The sequence below is a fragment of the Pteropus vampyrus genome, unplaced genomic scaffold, assembly GCF_000151845.1.
Source record: "Pteropus vampyrus isolate Shadow unplaced genomic scaffold, Pvam_2.0 Scaffold15, whole genome shotgun sequence".
NCBI classification, from domain to species: Eukaryota; Metazoa; Chordata; class Mammalia; order Chiroptera; family Pteropodidae; genus Pteropus; species Pteropus vampyrus.
Genome location: NW_011888796.1, coordinates 4,711,335 through 4,727,945, shown reverse-complemented (window position 1 = coordinate 4,727,945; position 16,611 = coordinate 4,711,335). Strand labels below are relative to the sequence as shown.

Below are 16,611 nucleotides of genomic sequence, written 5' to 3'. Positions count from 1 at the left end.
CATCTATCGTAGGACATTTCGGTTGCTTCCACGTCCTGGCCACTGTGAATAATGCTGCTATGAACATCGGTGTGCAAATATCTTTTCAGATATAGTTTTTTAAGTCTTTGGGTTAAATACCCAGTAGAGGGATTGCTGGATCATACGGTAGATCCATTCTTAGTTTTTTGAGGAATCTCCATACTGTTTTCCATAGTGGCTGTACCAATTTACAGTCCCACCAGCAGTGTATGAGGGTTCCTTTTTCTCCACATCCTCTCCAGCATTTGTTATTACTTGTCCTGTTGATTATAGTTACAATACCAATTTTTTAATTAAACTTAAGCATTTATCTACTCAACAACTGCATTCCTAGGTATTTACCCACAAAGAATGAAAACATATGTCCACAGGACTTGTGCAGAATATTTACAGCAGATTCATCTATAATAACCCCAAATGAGAACAACCAAATGACCATTATCAAGTGTGATATATTCATACAATGGAAATTTAATTAGTGATAAAAGTGAATAAAACATATTCAAAAACACAAACCTCAAAAACATTATATTGAGAGAAAGAGCCAGTATGAAAAGATGGACACTGTATGATTTCATTTTTATGAATTCTATAACAGATAAAATTAACCTATGCTGATAGCAATCAGATAAATGGTTGCCTGGAGGAAGGGATTGACTACAAAAGGGTACAGGGAAATTTTCTGGGCTTATATAAAAATTCTATATTTTGAATGTGGAAGTGGTAACTCAGGTATAAAATTTATTGAACTGTACAATTAAAATCTGTGCATTTTATTCTAAGTTATTCCTCAATAAAGTTTATTTAAAAAATAATGGTACTAGAAATGTATATATGAGTTATTTTTGTACATATTCATATTGGTACATATCATATACATGTACATTTTGTACATATCCAAGATATATATGATGTATACCTGGAAGTGAGAATCCTGTGCCTTACAGTTTGCAAACTTTTAGTTTTACAAGATAATGTGAGCTTAATTTTCAAAATGGTTTTACCAATTTACACTTGTAATGTATAAGGGTTTCTATTGGTCCACATCCTCATCAGTACTTTGTATTTTCTGATTTCTAGATTTTGCCAATCTAGTGGATAAAAATGTTACCTCATTATGGTCTTAATTTAAATTTTTCTGGTTAGTCATAAGGTATAACATTTTAATCTGAACAAATTTGGATTTCCTCTTCTCTAAAGTTGAAGTTTGACTATTCTATTCGTTTGTCTACTTTTTTCAATGATTTTGTAGAAGTTATACATATATTCTGTATCCTAGACCTTAATTCATTATATGTGTTGAAAATGCCTTCTTTCTGTGACGTGTCTTTTTCATTTAATGATGTCTTTTGATGAACAGAAGTTCTTAGTTTAAATGTGCTTTTTTTCCTCTACAGTTAGTGCTTTTTATGTATTTCTTTAAGAAATCATTCCATACTCTGAAATTACAAAGATAATTTCTATTTTCTTCTGAAAGTTTTAGTGTTTTTGTTTTTCACATCTAAATCTTTAATCCAATGTCTCAGTGTAGGTGAAGCTAAGCTTGCTATAGAAAAGAGAGCCCGTAATAGAGGGTTTAACAAATATAAACTTTTTTTCTCTTTCAAATAAGCATTTTAGCCTGGAAGACTGTTTTTGCTTTATGGTGTCATTCAGGGACCCCAGTTTTTATGATGTCTCTGCCAAGGGTGCTTTACTCGTTGCCATTACATAAATAAGGTATATCCTTTCACTTATTTAGGTTTCTCTTAATTAATAAGTATAGGAAGGAGACATTACTCCTAGGGCTAAGGAACAAAATGGAAGAGGTAGCGTAAATAGAACCTAAGGACTCCCACAGACTGCTCAAGCCTCAAGAGGAGATAGTCCATATTGGGACCTCCGGGAGATGCCATGGGGCTGGTTTTTAGGTATCCCACAGCTAGTGCTCGGATGTCTGGGAGAGTATTCTGAGACTGATATTGCAAGTTCTGGGAGGAAGATGTTAAGCAGTTGAAGCAGTGAGGCTCAAAGATGCTCAAAGGCTGGAGATATAGCTGTCATGCTGTTGGAGGGATCAATAGGAGCTGGAAACAGGAGCCAAGTCCCTTCTCCCCTTCTGCCTTCCTTTCTCTCGCTTATTGGCAAAACCTGAGAGAAATCATCTGGCAGTGGAACAAATAGTGCTGCAGCAGAAAACCTTGTGCATATGTTGTTTTGTTTTTGTGGAGATATCTCCTCAGGGTAAATTCTTAGTGGGATTATGTATAGCTTTACTAGATATAGCCAAATTTTTCTCCATATTGGGTTGAACCATTCATTTTACATTCCTAGCAACAACATATGAGAGTCTTTTTCCATAGAGCCACACGAACAGAGTATAATGTAAAACTTTTGAATTTTTGCCAAACTAATAAGTACTAAATGATATGTCAGTGTAATTTTAAGATTATTCTTATGAACTTGAACATTGTCTCATATATTTGACATTCATTTATGTATCTTTTTCTGTGAATTGTCTGTTCATATCTTTTGCCCATGTTTCTATTGGATTTTGATGATTTTACTCATTTAAAACATACATTAGGGCAATTAGTCCTTTATCTGTCACAGAAGTAGCAACGTTTCATCCTAGTTTGTCATTCATCTTTTGACTGTGCTTATCAACTTATTTCAGAAAAAAAAATCATGATAGTATGATTATGGACTTGCTTTATATTTATATATTAATTTTGAGAAAAGTTGACATCTTTATGATTTTATTTGCCTTAACTAAGAACGAAGGATCCTTTTGTTGAAGTTTACTATTGTGTCTTTCAAGAGTGTTTTAAGATTTTTCTCGTATAAGCTTGCATATTTTTTTGTTAAGTTTACTCTTAAGTATTTTACCTTTTTTCTGCTTTTGTTAATGGGGTTTACTTCTACAGTAAATCTTCTGTCTTATTATTTGATATATATAAAGGGTATTTTCACATGTTAATTTTAAACCTGGCAGCATTACTGAATTCTTTAATGTTTGTGTTAGTTTTAACACTGATTCCAACATTAATTCCTTGAGTTTTCTAGGTGTATTCTCATAACATTGGTAAATGTCATTTCACTTCTTCAGATTTTATGCTTTTAATTGAATTGTTTTGTCTTATTACATTGGCTAGTCTCCATTAAAATAGTAAGTTATCGTGGAGATAGTGAGCATCCTTGCTTTGTTCCTGACCATAGTGAGAATGCCTTAAATGTATTCTCAGTAAGTAAGATGTTGCGGTATATTTTATTACATTAGAAAGTATCTAACAATCTTATTTTATTGATTTTTAAAAAATAGATACTGAATTGTATCAAAAGCCTTTTCAACACCTGTGGAAATAATCTCATAATTTTTCCTCCTTATATCTATTAATATGATAAATTATATAATGGTCTTCTTAATATTGAACCATCTTTACATTTTTAGAATAAATCTATCTTGGTCAAAAGGTTCATTTTTTGTTTTTTAGTTTTAACAGACTTCATTTTTTAGAGAGGTTTTAGATTCACACCAACACAGAGAGGCAGGCACAGAGAGTTCCCACATACTCCCTGTTACTCCACTCATACAGCCTCTCCCACTATCAACATCCCCCACCAGAGTGATAGATTTGTGGCAACCCATGAACCTACATTGATACATCATTATCAGCTAAAGTTCTTAGGTTCCATTAGGGTTCACTCTTGGTGCTGTACATTCTATGGGTTTGGACGAATGTGTGTTGATACGTTTACACCATCATCGTGTCATACAGAATAGTTTCAATCCTGTGAAAATCCTTCGTGCTCCGCCTACTTATCCCTCTTTCTCCTCAACTTCTGGAAAACGCTGATCTTTTTACTATCTCCAAAGTTTTGCCTTTTCCAGAATGCCATACAGTTGGAGTTATATAGGATGTAGTCTTTTAAGATTAGCTTCTTTCACTTCGTAGTATGTATGCAAGATTCTTCTGTGTCTTTTCATGCTTGATAGCTCATTTGTTTTTAGTGCTGAGTAATATTCCATCGTCTGGATATACCATGGTTTATTTATTCATTCATCTACTAAAAAGCATCTTAGTTGCTTACAAGTTTTGGTGATTATGGACATAATTGCTATAAACATCAATGTGCAGGGTTTTGTGTGGATATAAATTTTAAACTAATTTGTATAAATACCAAGGAGTAAGCTTGTATAAAGTTTTTTTTTTTAATTTGCTTTTGGGTTCTGCTGCTAATATTTGACTTAGAATTTTTTACAGTCACATTAATAAGTGAGAGTGGGTTGGTCTGTCATATTTTTGGAATTGATATTATACTGGCCTTGTAAAAACAATTTGGAAGGTTTTCTTCTTTCGAAATGCTCTGAAACAATGTATGTAGCATCTAAGTATCAGATCTTAGGATTTAGAAGAATTTCCTTGTGAACTCATCTGGGCCTGGTACTTTTTTGTGTGGATAGTCCTTTGACATCTTAATTTCTTCCAATAAAATTGGTTTGTCTAGGTTTTCTATCTTTACTAGGTTAAATTTTGGCTTATTTTTTATGTTTTCTAAATTTCTGCTTAATTCGAGCCATTAGACCTGCTTGTCCCGAGAGACATATATTAATGTCTCTTATTTGTACTGTTTTTCACTGTGAGCTGAGCAGAAAAATTAATTCAATGCACTGTATTTGAGAGTAAAACAAATAACAAGATATACAACAGGATTCTTCTAAATGATACAATTATTTTTGCTAAAAACTTGTCTAGGTTCTAATCCAGGGACTACCACTACTAGTTTTATGCCATTAGGCATTATATTTTATCCTAAGGCCTCAATCTTCTCCTATGTAAAATGAGATGAGTTATGGAATTTTTAGAAACCCAATACTTTAATTTACCATTTCAATAAAAGTACTTTTGAAATAATACCCTTCTCAGCCTCATTACTGACTAAAATAATTGCAATAACCGCTGTCATCTGTTGAGTGCCAGCTCCATGCTTAACACTTTACAAATACGATTTCATTGAATCATGACATATTTGTTTTAGCTTTTCTTCAAACTCTAGAATGTTGGACTCTGATTCAATTGTCAGAAACTCATTCTATTGGTTGAGTATTTTAGGAGACCATCTACTAGATAAATTGGCAGTGCACACTTATATGTTGTTGGACACAACTTTCTGCTTGAGTCAGGACGAGGGTCAGAAAGATCACATTGGGCAAGGGAGCAATTAGCCATTTATTTGTGTTAGTTTCCAGGTTTGGCAGGAAGTAAGACAAGAATGCGATAAGGAGCTCAGGCCTTTACAGGCCTGATTAGACTCTTGAACAAAAGAACAGAGCCATTTTCCTGGCCAGCTATTTTCTTCCCAGGTTTATACAAGTGCTCCCAAAGTGGTAAAAAATATTGCAGCAAAAGATTGTTCCTTGAGGTCCTCAGAGTTAGCATCCTAACAAGGAGTGTTTAGCTCTAAATTAGTCTCCTTTCCTCTTTATTTATTAGTAACTTGTTAATAAAATAGGGGCAAGTAGTAAGATGATCGTACCTTGCCTCAGATTAATTAATATTATACCTGCCTCTTAGGGTAAAAATACTTTTTATTTGTCTTAAATTCCCTTACCCATCTGGCCAATTATTTAACATTATTATCTCCTATTACCATCAAGGTAGATAAATATACCATACCAATATCAATACTCCCCTCCACCTCACTTCTGTGCTCACGGCAGAGATCAATTACTAACCAACTTACATTGTTTCTTGCCAAGCCTAGATGCAGTCCCACAGCCCTTTCCAATATGGCACCAAGTACAAGACTAGAATTTGCTCCCAAGATAAAATCCATTGCCTTTCTTGTTTAGGCACTCCGGATATAAAGACAAGGAACTCACCATATGGTACAGGATGCAGGACTGTAAAAGATAACTGTAGTTCAGAGAAATCCGTACTGTGACGGAGAGGAGTTGCTGCCTAACTTAAAAAGTGGTGAATTTAGTTCCTTTAATGGCATGAGGAAGTCCAACTTGCTCAAATGCCTACTCAGTACAATGTACAGGTATGTATTGAATGTCTGCTTCAATAGTTGTCACCACATGCATGCTTGTGTACCAAGTCACAGATGCTTTGAGTTTGATCAGTTTGCAAAACTTGCATTTGCCACAATTGGAGCTGGTAGTCTCTTAGGTGAGCTATTGGGCCAAATGGGTCTTTTGCTATAAATATAGAGGCCTGATGTAAATAATAGCATGACATCATACTATGTTATTGTATTATCTCTGTGTTTTTGGTGCATAGAAAAATGTGGGCATGGCTGGGTTCATGGCAACCCTTAGTCTGTCAGTCAGAGGTATAAGCATATGAGCCATCTATTCACATGCTCAGTGTTGTGTTTCAAAAGAAACAGGTGTGTCTTTGTTTGGCTGAGCATTGCATTTTATTTTCATTTTAAAGTATGGAGGATCTGTTTCAGTATTCCTGCCATTAGTTTAATTTGCTGATTTAAAAGTAGGTATTAACTTGGCATGGCTAGGAGACACCACAGGTAATTAGAAGACTCTAATTGGGGGACATCTGAAAACATTCTGAGACATTTTATTCTAGACTCTCTTAAGTGCACTAGACACAACATGGAACAAGAGTCCTTTCGCTTTGAGTACTGTAGCATAGATGCCTAGAAGGGAACATTAATTAAGAAATTATTAATAACGTTTTCTCTAGAGACTGTTGCCATGATGATTTTGCAGTATTTACTGTGAAGGAAGCAACTGCTATAAAATGGAAATGAATAGAACAGAGAAGGAAAATAGTAGACAATGCTTTACAGACAGATCCACGAACCCTGGAGCCCAACTTCTCTATGAAATTGGCTCTTTAATTTGCACGTATTGTATCAGGCAAAATGGTTTTTTTTTCTCTGAAAAGACTTCCCAGGACCGGAAGGATCTTTTTGCCTTAGAAACCTTTGCTGTGACTCAAGCCATTAATAATAAATAATGTAAACCTACTACACTAAGTGATACTGTCAGAAAGATTATCTTGGAATACAGAGAATGGCATGTAGATTGGTAGTGTGCTGTTTGTGAAGAGTTGAGCTACTGATTGTCAATAAAGTGTGCATTTCAAATAATTTACCTTAATCATCCCGGTACTCACAGATGTAGTAGTTTTTTGTGGGTACTGTTTACAACTAATTTTTTCCATTAATGCATATTAACTGAATTCATTACCAAATATCTCTTCTCTACTCCTTACCACTTATTTAGTTTGCTGATTCATAAGCACCAAATTTAATTAAGTAATTCACGCAAGATTCTGTAGCCATATGATATATGTGAACTTGGACTCAATAAGAAGTTAAATTTGATTGTGATACAAACTCGATAGAGAAATATTTTAAAGTCACTGCTTTCTTTATGTAATAATAGTGAGTTGATACAATATCTTTCATTTAGAAACCTTGAATGTCTTAGTAATATTGCAACAGTAGCACAGTAGATAAGTGGGAGTCAAGTGATGTCATTCTGATTCCAAAGGCATTGAGTAATTTGCTGGAAGATCAAACTGGCACCTGCAGGACGGATTCCCAAGGATCCAGTTTCCACTGAGTTTCAGACCTGGAAGTTGCATATCATGTCATAAAACTCAGGCTGTTCTCCTCTCCAGCGTCTAGTGGGAGGCAGGGACCCAGTAATATGCATTGTTACTAAAAGCCTCCCCTTCCCTCAGGTGACTCTGAGGTCTGAACCATGCTATCAGAAATACTGATCCATATCCTGAGGACCATCTAATCCAAATTCCTCATTTTACAAATAGTGCACAAAGGTTAAAGTGACTTAATTAAGGCCTGCTAGCTAATTCGAAGATCTGCTCTCTTAACCCCGACATCCAAGACTCAGAAGTCCAGGAATGTTAGAAAAGTTCCTCGCAGAAATTGTCCAGAAAAGCTTTTTTGAGTGAGTTTGTGGAACTTCCCCCATTTCCTCCTCCCTGGTTGTGAACCTGTATTCTGAGTTAGCATCTCCCTCAAAACATCTCAGATGTTCCAAAACACGGGAAAGAAAGTTGCCAGCCCTGGGCAGCCGCGGGGCCTGTGTGGGGGTGGGTAGTGGGGCGGGGGGCAGGGGAGGCAGGAGGAGGGCTGCTCCGCCCCCGGAGCTCGCGGGCGGGCTCAACACTGGCCGCCGAGCGGCGAGCGCGGGACTCGGCGGCCCGCGGCGGGCGGGGAAGGCGCTGGGCGTGGTTTGCAGCTTTCCGAGATCCAAGGAGCGGAGCGCTCTGTGCTGCGCGCCGAGCCTTCCGCTGGACTGAAAAAGGGAGCGGGAGACCGAGCAAAAAAGGCGATCGAGGGAGCAAGGCAAGCGGGGCGCGGACCTGGGCCGGCCCCAGCCCGTGTCCTCACTCCTCGCGAAGGCCGGCAGCGGGTGAGCGCGGCCGCAGGGCCCCAGCACCCCGGTGCGCCCCACAGAGAGCGGGCTGGGGCGGGGAGGGAGGAAGAACGGGAGGGAGGGGAAGGGGCGGAGGCGAGGAAGGGAAGGTCCCCTAGCCGTGGGCGGGCGCGGCGGGAGACGGGAGCCCACCCGATGCCAGGGTCCGAGCCCGGCCACGGGAAACTTTGTCCCGGTGGGGAGAGCGGGGTGCGTGGAGGGCGCCGCAAACTTGTCAGCGGGCGAGGCGCTCCGGGGTTGGAGTGAGCGCCAGCGGGTGGCGTTCGTCTCTCCGGCTTCTTTGTGTCACCTCCGGGCCCCAGCCCGCCGGTCCGCCTGGTCGGGAAGGGGGCTGCGTTGGGGGCTTGGCCCTGATCCGGTCCCCCGCCCGCGTCGTGCCCAGGCCCCAGCGTTCGGGGTATCCTGATTGTTTTCGTTCCCCGCGTCACGCCTGGGCGGGAAAGATTTTGAACGCCGCGTGAGATAGAACGCGGAGAGCCGCGGTGCAGATTGCCAAATCGTGGGCGGCGCGAGGCTCGCCCCGGGGACCCGAGGATGGGCGGGCGGGGCGCACGGGGCTGGAGAGGGCGCAGCGACCTGCTGGGCGGGGTACTCGAGGAACCGCGGCGCGCACGGCAGCCGAGCGCTCGGGCTGCTCGGATTATAATTCCATTTTGATTGCTTGGGGTCTTTGTTGTCTGAAATTGCCTTGCGGGTCTGACGGTAGCACCTTCTCCTTAGGTTATTTTTCTTATGTTAAAAGCAAAAAGCAGGGGGTGGGGGACTTACAGGGAATCAGTGCAGCTCAAAACATTAGTCACCCTATTTGGTGGAGGTTGAGAAGTCCTGTGTAACATTTGTCTTTGTGGACGCCTGTTATTTCCGAAAGTTATTATTTTCCCCTCCCCTAGTGGAAGGGAGCGTATGAGCTAGTTGCCAGCAGGCACGATTGTGTACGAGCACCAGCAAGTCAGAGCCAAATCGAGCAGGTTCCTTCTAGCCGCTCTCAACACTTTTGCATCGCTCTTTTCTTTTTTAAAGTTTGTTTGATTTCAGACAACTTTCATATGCTTTTCTAAACGTTTCCATAGCTCCGAAGTCTTTCTTGCAGAGATAGGCTCGGCCACTTTTAAACATCCGGACCATACCTCGCGCGGTATTTACTTTCGAGACCCTGCCATTGAGGCATCGTAAACATCATCAGGGGAGAGTATTGACCTTTCATGCGATGGAACATTTTGTGTGTTTTTATACTTTACTGCATAACTCCTTGTTTAGTTTTCTTTTTGGAAAACTGCTGAGACTCCCAAGGGCTTTTCCTGAGATAATTACTGAATGGCCTTACCCTCCCCCACACCCCTCCCCCACAAGCACACCGAGGGAGAAGGGAACAGGTGTAATTAATTTTCATTAAGTTTACTAGTGTTGCAGATTCTGGATTTGTCAAAATAAATAAAAAGTGGAAATTCATAGTTCTTTGCCCATATGTTTGAGTTTAGGACCTTTATTTGAATTCAACAAAAATCAAAATCAGATCAGTTTGTCAGCTAAGCCTTGTACGTTGATTGTTTTTAAAAAATCATGTGAATAAGTTTACCCAGTTAGATATTTTACAAGCATTTTAGTGCTTTAGTGCTAATTATGTTTTCAGGACATTGCAGTCTTTTTAGAGAACTGAGTTATAGGCATTATTCTAGGTAATGCCCTCAGTAGTCTTAATAAGTATGGGAAAGGGTGAAAAGCAATTGATTCATTTGTCATTACTCGCATGTTTTAAATACAGATTTTCCATAATTTCACAAAATTATTCATTCATTTATTCAAACAAGCTTTTACCGTTTCCCAGGCACTGTGCTGGACTCTGGGGTGCCAAATAATAAGTTACCATTTGTGCAGTCAGATGCTCTACCACTAAGCTACACTCCCAAGTTACCATTTATGGAATGCTTACTCTGCACCAGTAACTGTTTTACATTCATCTGATAAATATTTATTGAGCACCTACAATGTATTGTGGTAGATGCTATAGTGCAGAGTTATAGTGCAGAGGACAGCACTATGTTCTGGTGCTTATCTACTGGGAAGATAGGCAGAACATAAAAAACATTACCAAACTATTCACAGTCTTTAAAAGGTAAATCAGATTACACCACTCCTCTGTTGAAAACCTTCCAATGGCTTCCCATGGCTGTCTGAGTGAAAAACAAAGACCTGGCAGTGGCCCCCAGAGTTTACCCCATCTGGTTCTCCTCACTCCCCATCTTGTCATCTTTTTTATTTTAACTGCTGCTCTTCTTACTCATACTTCTAAACCAAACTAGCTTTCTTGGCTGTTAAAGGGCCTTTGAATTTGCTGTTTCCTCCACCTGGAATGCTCCTGCCTAGCCCCATATCTGTATGGTTCTGCTCTCTTAACTCACTGTTATATTCTCAGTGAGCCTTCACTAAACCCCAGACTTAAAATCACAATCTCCCTGGCAACTCCCATTCCTCCTTTCACAATTTTTTTTTTCTCCATAGCACTATGAGCATCTACCTAACATACTCTATATTTTACTCATTCGTTTATGGTCCTTACCCCACTAGATTGTACATTCTATCAATGCTGTTGTATCCTCAGAATCTGGAACAGTGCCTGGAATACAGTAGGGGCATAAGAACTGTTTGTTGAATGAATGTTGTTACATGGAAAGAAGGAAACAGCAAGATGATGGGACATGGAATAACCAGGGGTTCCTATGTTAATAGTAAGAAGGCTTCTCTATGGAGGTGACATTTAAGTCGAGACTGATAAGGAACTAGCCACGTTGTGGGGTAGGAGGCTGTGGAGAGGAGAGAAGCATGGAAGATCAGCAGAAGAGATAGCATTGAAAGAGCTCTGTTGTGTAGATTTTCTGAAACTGAGAGAAGGTCATTCTGGCTAAACACTGTCAGCTCAAGGAAGAGATCTAAATGAAGATAGAGTGGTAATCAGGTGAAAGGTCATGCAGGGCCTTGTAGGCCAAGGTTTGGATAAATTCACCTCGAATCCTTGTGTATATCCTATTAGCCCTATTTTAGAGTTTATAAAACTGGACATCAAGGAGGTTAAGTAACTTTCTAAGATTAGAGTAGGTGAATGACACAGCCTAAAATAGGAAGCCAGGCTCAGACTTTAAAGCACTTATATTTGACCATTAACCAACATCAGAACACATAGTCTCTGTCCTGATGGGGCTGTTGGTCTAGTGGGAAGATAGGCCATTGCAATATACATAGAAAAGATGTATTCATGGGGGGCTGTGGTAGGAAGGAAGCATCTAATTCTGCCTGAGAGTTGGACAGGCCAAATTGGAAAAGACGAAATTATTTTTTCTTTATTATTACAAAATATTTCAGATTGGCTACATCTTAATTAAGAAATAATGTTAATGTTAAATGCTGTAGCCTATTCTTTAAGGCTTCATTTTGTGTTTGCTTTTTTTTTTCTTGTTTGATTTCATATCTAGCAATGATCCATGTCATATGCCCTTTTCCTACTTTTACCAACTAAAGGATTGTGTCTGGAATCATGTAAAATCACGTGTGTTTAAAATCACATATATTTAAATTCTAATTCTTCATGACATTTCAGGTTATGCTCTTCCTCTTTGATTGTTTTTATCTTAGACTGTCTGTACTTTGCAGTTTTGTGTGATAATTTTTAAAATAACTCAATATATTGAGTATAATTGACATACAGTAAACTGGACATATTTAGAGTGTAAAATTATTAATTATTTTACATAGATAGACCTGTAAGACCATCTCTCCCTCTGGCCCTTCCTTTTATCCTCTTTCCCCAGACAACCAGAGAGAGCTTTCTGACCCTATGGATTAGTTTGCATTTTTAGAATTTTATATAAATGGCGTCTTCCACTTAACATATTATTTTGAGATTCATCCACGTTGTTGTGTGTATCAGCGGTTCATTCCTTTTTGTTGCTGAGAGGTATTCCATTGTATGGATATATCCCAGTTCATTTATCTGTTCACCCACTGACTGACATTTGGCTCCCCCCACCACCCCAGTTCTTTTGCTATTAAAAATAAAGCTGCTATGAATATTGAACATTATGCATCATCTTTGTGTGGACATCTGCTTTCATTTTCCCTGGGTAAATGTCTAGGAGTGGAATAGCTGGATCATATGACAGGTATATATTTCAAACTGCTTATACCATTTTATATTCCCAAAGTAGTATATGAGGGTTCAAGTTGCTCTTCATCCTTGTCAACACTTGGTATGGTCAGGCTTTTCATAGCTATTCTACTGGTTATGTAGTGCTATCTTATTGTGGTTTTAATTTGCATTTCCCTGATGACTAATGATGTGCTTATTTATCATCCGTATATCTTCTTTGCTGAAGTTTCTGTTTACATTTTTTGCCCATTTTTTATCAGGTCGGTGGCTTCCTTATTTTTGAGTTTCTAGAGTTCTTTACTTTCAGTCTGCTGCCTGTCTTACATTGCTCATCTTACATACTCTTAACAGTATTTCTGATCATTTAAAGTTTAAAATTCTAATGAAGTTCAGATTATCAGTTTATTCTTTTATGGATTTATTCCTTAGGTATTTTTGGTGTTGTACCAAAGAATTCTTTGCCTAACTCAATTTCACAAAGATTTATTTCGTAACTGTTATAAAACTCTTAGGAGTTTTTCATTTTACATTTAGGTTCATCTACTTTGAGTTAATTTTTGTTTGTGGAGCAAAGTGTTGGTTGAAGTTCTCCCTGCTGCCAACAGGAACATGTGGCGATTTCAGGAGACAATATACTGTCTGGAGACTGATTTTTTGTGTGTGTTGACGGGGGCATTTGCTAATGGTTATCTAGTGAGTCCAAGCCAGAGATGTTACTAAAGATCCTACAATGAAAAAGAGAGATCCTCTCAACAAAGAATAATTTGGACAAAATGTCAATAGTGCCAGGGTGAAGAAACCCTAGGCTAGAGGTTTATCAATTTTATTGATCTCCTCAATGAACCAGCTGTTGGTTTCATTTATATTCTCTATTGTTTTTCTGTTTTCTATTTAATTGATTTTCACTCTGATCCTTATTATTATTTCCTTTCTTCTGGATTTAACTTGTTCTTATTTTAGTTTCTTTAGGTCATTGAGTGTAACCTTTTTTCTTTTTGATATAGGTGTTTAGTCCTATAAATTTCCTAAGTACTGCTTTTTTTAGCATCTCGCAAATTTTGATGTCTGATTTCCTTTTTATTCAGTTCAAAATACTTTTTAATTTTTCTTTTGATTTATTCTTTGACCTCAAGTTACCTAGAAGTATATTACTTAGTTTCCAAATATTTGTGCATTTTTCCAGAAATCTTTCAGTTACTGATTTCTAATATAATTCCATTGTTGTCCAAGAGCATACTTTGTATGGCTTGAATTCTTTTACATTTATTTAGAGTTATTTTATGGCCTGGAATATAATTTATCTTGGTAAATGTTTCATGTGCACTTGAAAAGAATGTATATTCTAATGACACCGTGTTAAAGGAACATATCATCAACATGACTTATCGCCATTCATGTTAACCTTGATCTCCTGGCTGAGGTAGTGTTTGTCAGGTTTCTCCACTGTAAAGTTACTCTTTTCTCTCCTTCCGTACTGTACTTTTTGAGAAGGAAGTCACTATGTGTACCTCACACGTAAGGAATAGAGAGTTATGTTCCACCTCCTTGAAAGACATTGCTTTTTTTATACAGTGTGACAATCTCTGCTTTTAATTGGATGTTTAGACCATTTATATTTAAAGTGATTATTGATATGGTTAGGTTTAAATTTAAAGTGATTATTGATATGGTTAGGTTTAATTCTATAATCTTGCTATTTGTTTTCTGTTTTTATTATTTGTTCTTTGTTTCCTTTTTCCTCTTTTATTGTGCTCATTTGGATTAATTGAATATTTTTATCATTCTACTTTATATATTTTTTGGCTTATTAGCTATCATTATTTCACTATTTTAGTGGTTGCTATAGGGTTTATAGTCTATGTCTTTAACTTATCGCAGTTTACCTTCAAGTGTATTATGCCATTTCATGTACAGTATAAAAACCTTCTAATAGTATATTTCTATTTCTCTCCTTTTGACCTCTGTGCTGTTGTCATACATTTTGCTTTTTGCCTGTTATAAACCCTATACTACATTATTGTTTGAGCAGTCAATTATTTTTTAAAAGAATCTAGGTAATAATAATTAAACTGTATGCTTACCTGTGCAAGTTACATAGGTTATATTCATCTTACTGTTGTTAAATGAAAGTAAAGAAATAATACATACTGAGGTTATTGGATTCCTATGTGTGAAAATGTATATTCTGACTTGTAAAGTTAGAATAAATTTTAAAGAAGTAGTTAAATTCAGAAATCAGAGCATAGTTTATTTTCTTAAACTAGATTCACTGAATTGTCATTGAACAGATCATTGCTGTAGTAGAAAGCTACTTCAGGATACAACATTCAGAACATCTGGACTTGGAGAACTCTCCAGACAGGCTCCGCAGACTGTGCTGTGCTTCTTTTCTTTCTTCTGAGCAGCATTAGGAGGAGGAAGGTGGATGTTGGAGAAAGAATCAGTTTGCCCAAGCTTCTCAGGTCAAAGTAACACGTTGGACACACGTGAGCCTCAAGCTTCTGCTCGTCAGTGTCCATAGATTGAAAACTGCAATCTGAGATGCAGTTCTGGATCTCTAAAATTTTCCTTCTCCTTGTTGTTCTGGTTCCAGCTGACGTTTAGTCTTCCTTTAGGTATATCCAGTGCTTGCTATTTGTCATGAATGGGTAGCTGCTGTCCATCTGGGTGTGTAAATGGACCCCTATTCTAAATGTTAGCACACTGACAAATACTCATCTATAAATGAGTGGAAAATGCAGTTCATTTGACAGATTAATTTATTTTGTAAATATTTATTGAATCTGGGCTCTGGCACATTGATGAAAATTTGTCTTTGGCCTTTGAAAGCCAACTGTCAAGTTAGAGAAAGGCCCACAGGCAGAGGAGCATAAACTCTGATATGGTAATTGGTGATCACTCACAGGGCAATGGGAGTAAACTTAGAGTCATTCCTCTCAAAGTGTGGTCTGGTGACCCGCAGCATCCAACCCACTGAATCAGAAGCCTTGAGGGCGGGGCCCAGCAATCTGTGTTTAATAAGCTTTCCAAGTGATCCTTATGCATACTCAAGATTGTAAAACACCGGCATAGAGGATTAGATGATTGCTGAGTTTTTTTTTCCCCAGCTGCTAAATTCTACAAGTATGGATTAGCAATGTGATATTTAGCCCATTGTACCGTTGAACTAATTAAAAAGAGTCTGGAGGCTTTAGCTAGAAATAAATGTTAAAGGTTTATTCAAGGGTCTTAGGATTTGCAAACTAAGAACATAGGCGAAAACCCAGATATGTTCTGAAGAAGAAAGAAAAGCTAAGAGTTATTATAGTAAAAAGTGCATTCTTGAGAATTATCAGTTCTGCATTCTCTGGATTGATCCAAGATGGTAATTCTTTAGAAGCCCTGTGGTCAGAGAGTAGATGTCAGTCTGGATAACGGCTAACCAGGTGGTCTGGATTCATGAACATTCTTTTCTCAGAGGGTTATCTGGAGGTTCGATGTATGTCCAGGCGTTGATGCAGTACCGACTGGGTAGTTTGAAAGTTTAAGTTCCCAGGCTAGTTAAAACAAGAATAGAATCATTTCCTTATACCTCAACCTACTTGAGTTTAGTAATTTAGCAGCTTGACTGTGGTGACTTCTTTTGCTCTATTCCTCAGTACTTTAAAGCATTGTTGGCACCTGTGATGAGTTGTCATGTGAAATATTTATCGCTATGTGGGAAAAATAAATTTTAAGATGATAAAGTTATTCCTGACACTGGAGAAATAATAAATTAGGTTTTTAAAAATCTTCATTATAAAAAATTAAAAAAAATTTTTAAATATATTCAAAAACAGAGATAATAGTGAAATAAACTGTGTAAACATTACCTAGTAGTAATAATTTTTAAATCTTGCTAATTTAGTTTTACCTTTACCCTCACCTGTCCCCCTATGCTGGATTATTTTGAAGTAAATTCCATACATCTTATCATTTCATCCATAAATAATTTAGATTTTAAATTATTTGAGCTATTAAAATGTTAGAGATGAATTTGAAATTGAATCACAGA

The 16,611-nt window shown here is 37.8% G+C and overlaps 1 protein-coding gene across 1 annotated transcript in view; it reads left to right on the top strand.

Moving 5' to 3' along the window:
- Positions 1 to 8,198: 8,198 nt before the first annotated feature.
- Positions 8,199 to 16,611, top strand: part of SYNE2 (spectrin repeat containing nuclear envelope protein 2) — a 293,506-nt gene continuing 285,093 nt past the window's right edge. Inside the window, exon 1 of the mRNA XM_011386203.2 lies at positions 8,199 to 8,413. The gene's annotated coding sequence lies outside the window, so the exon portion shown is untranslated. The remainder of the gene's footprint in view (positions 8,414 to 16,611) is intronic.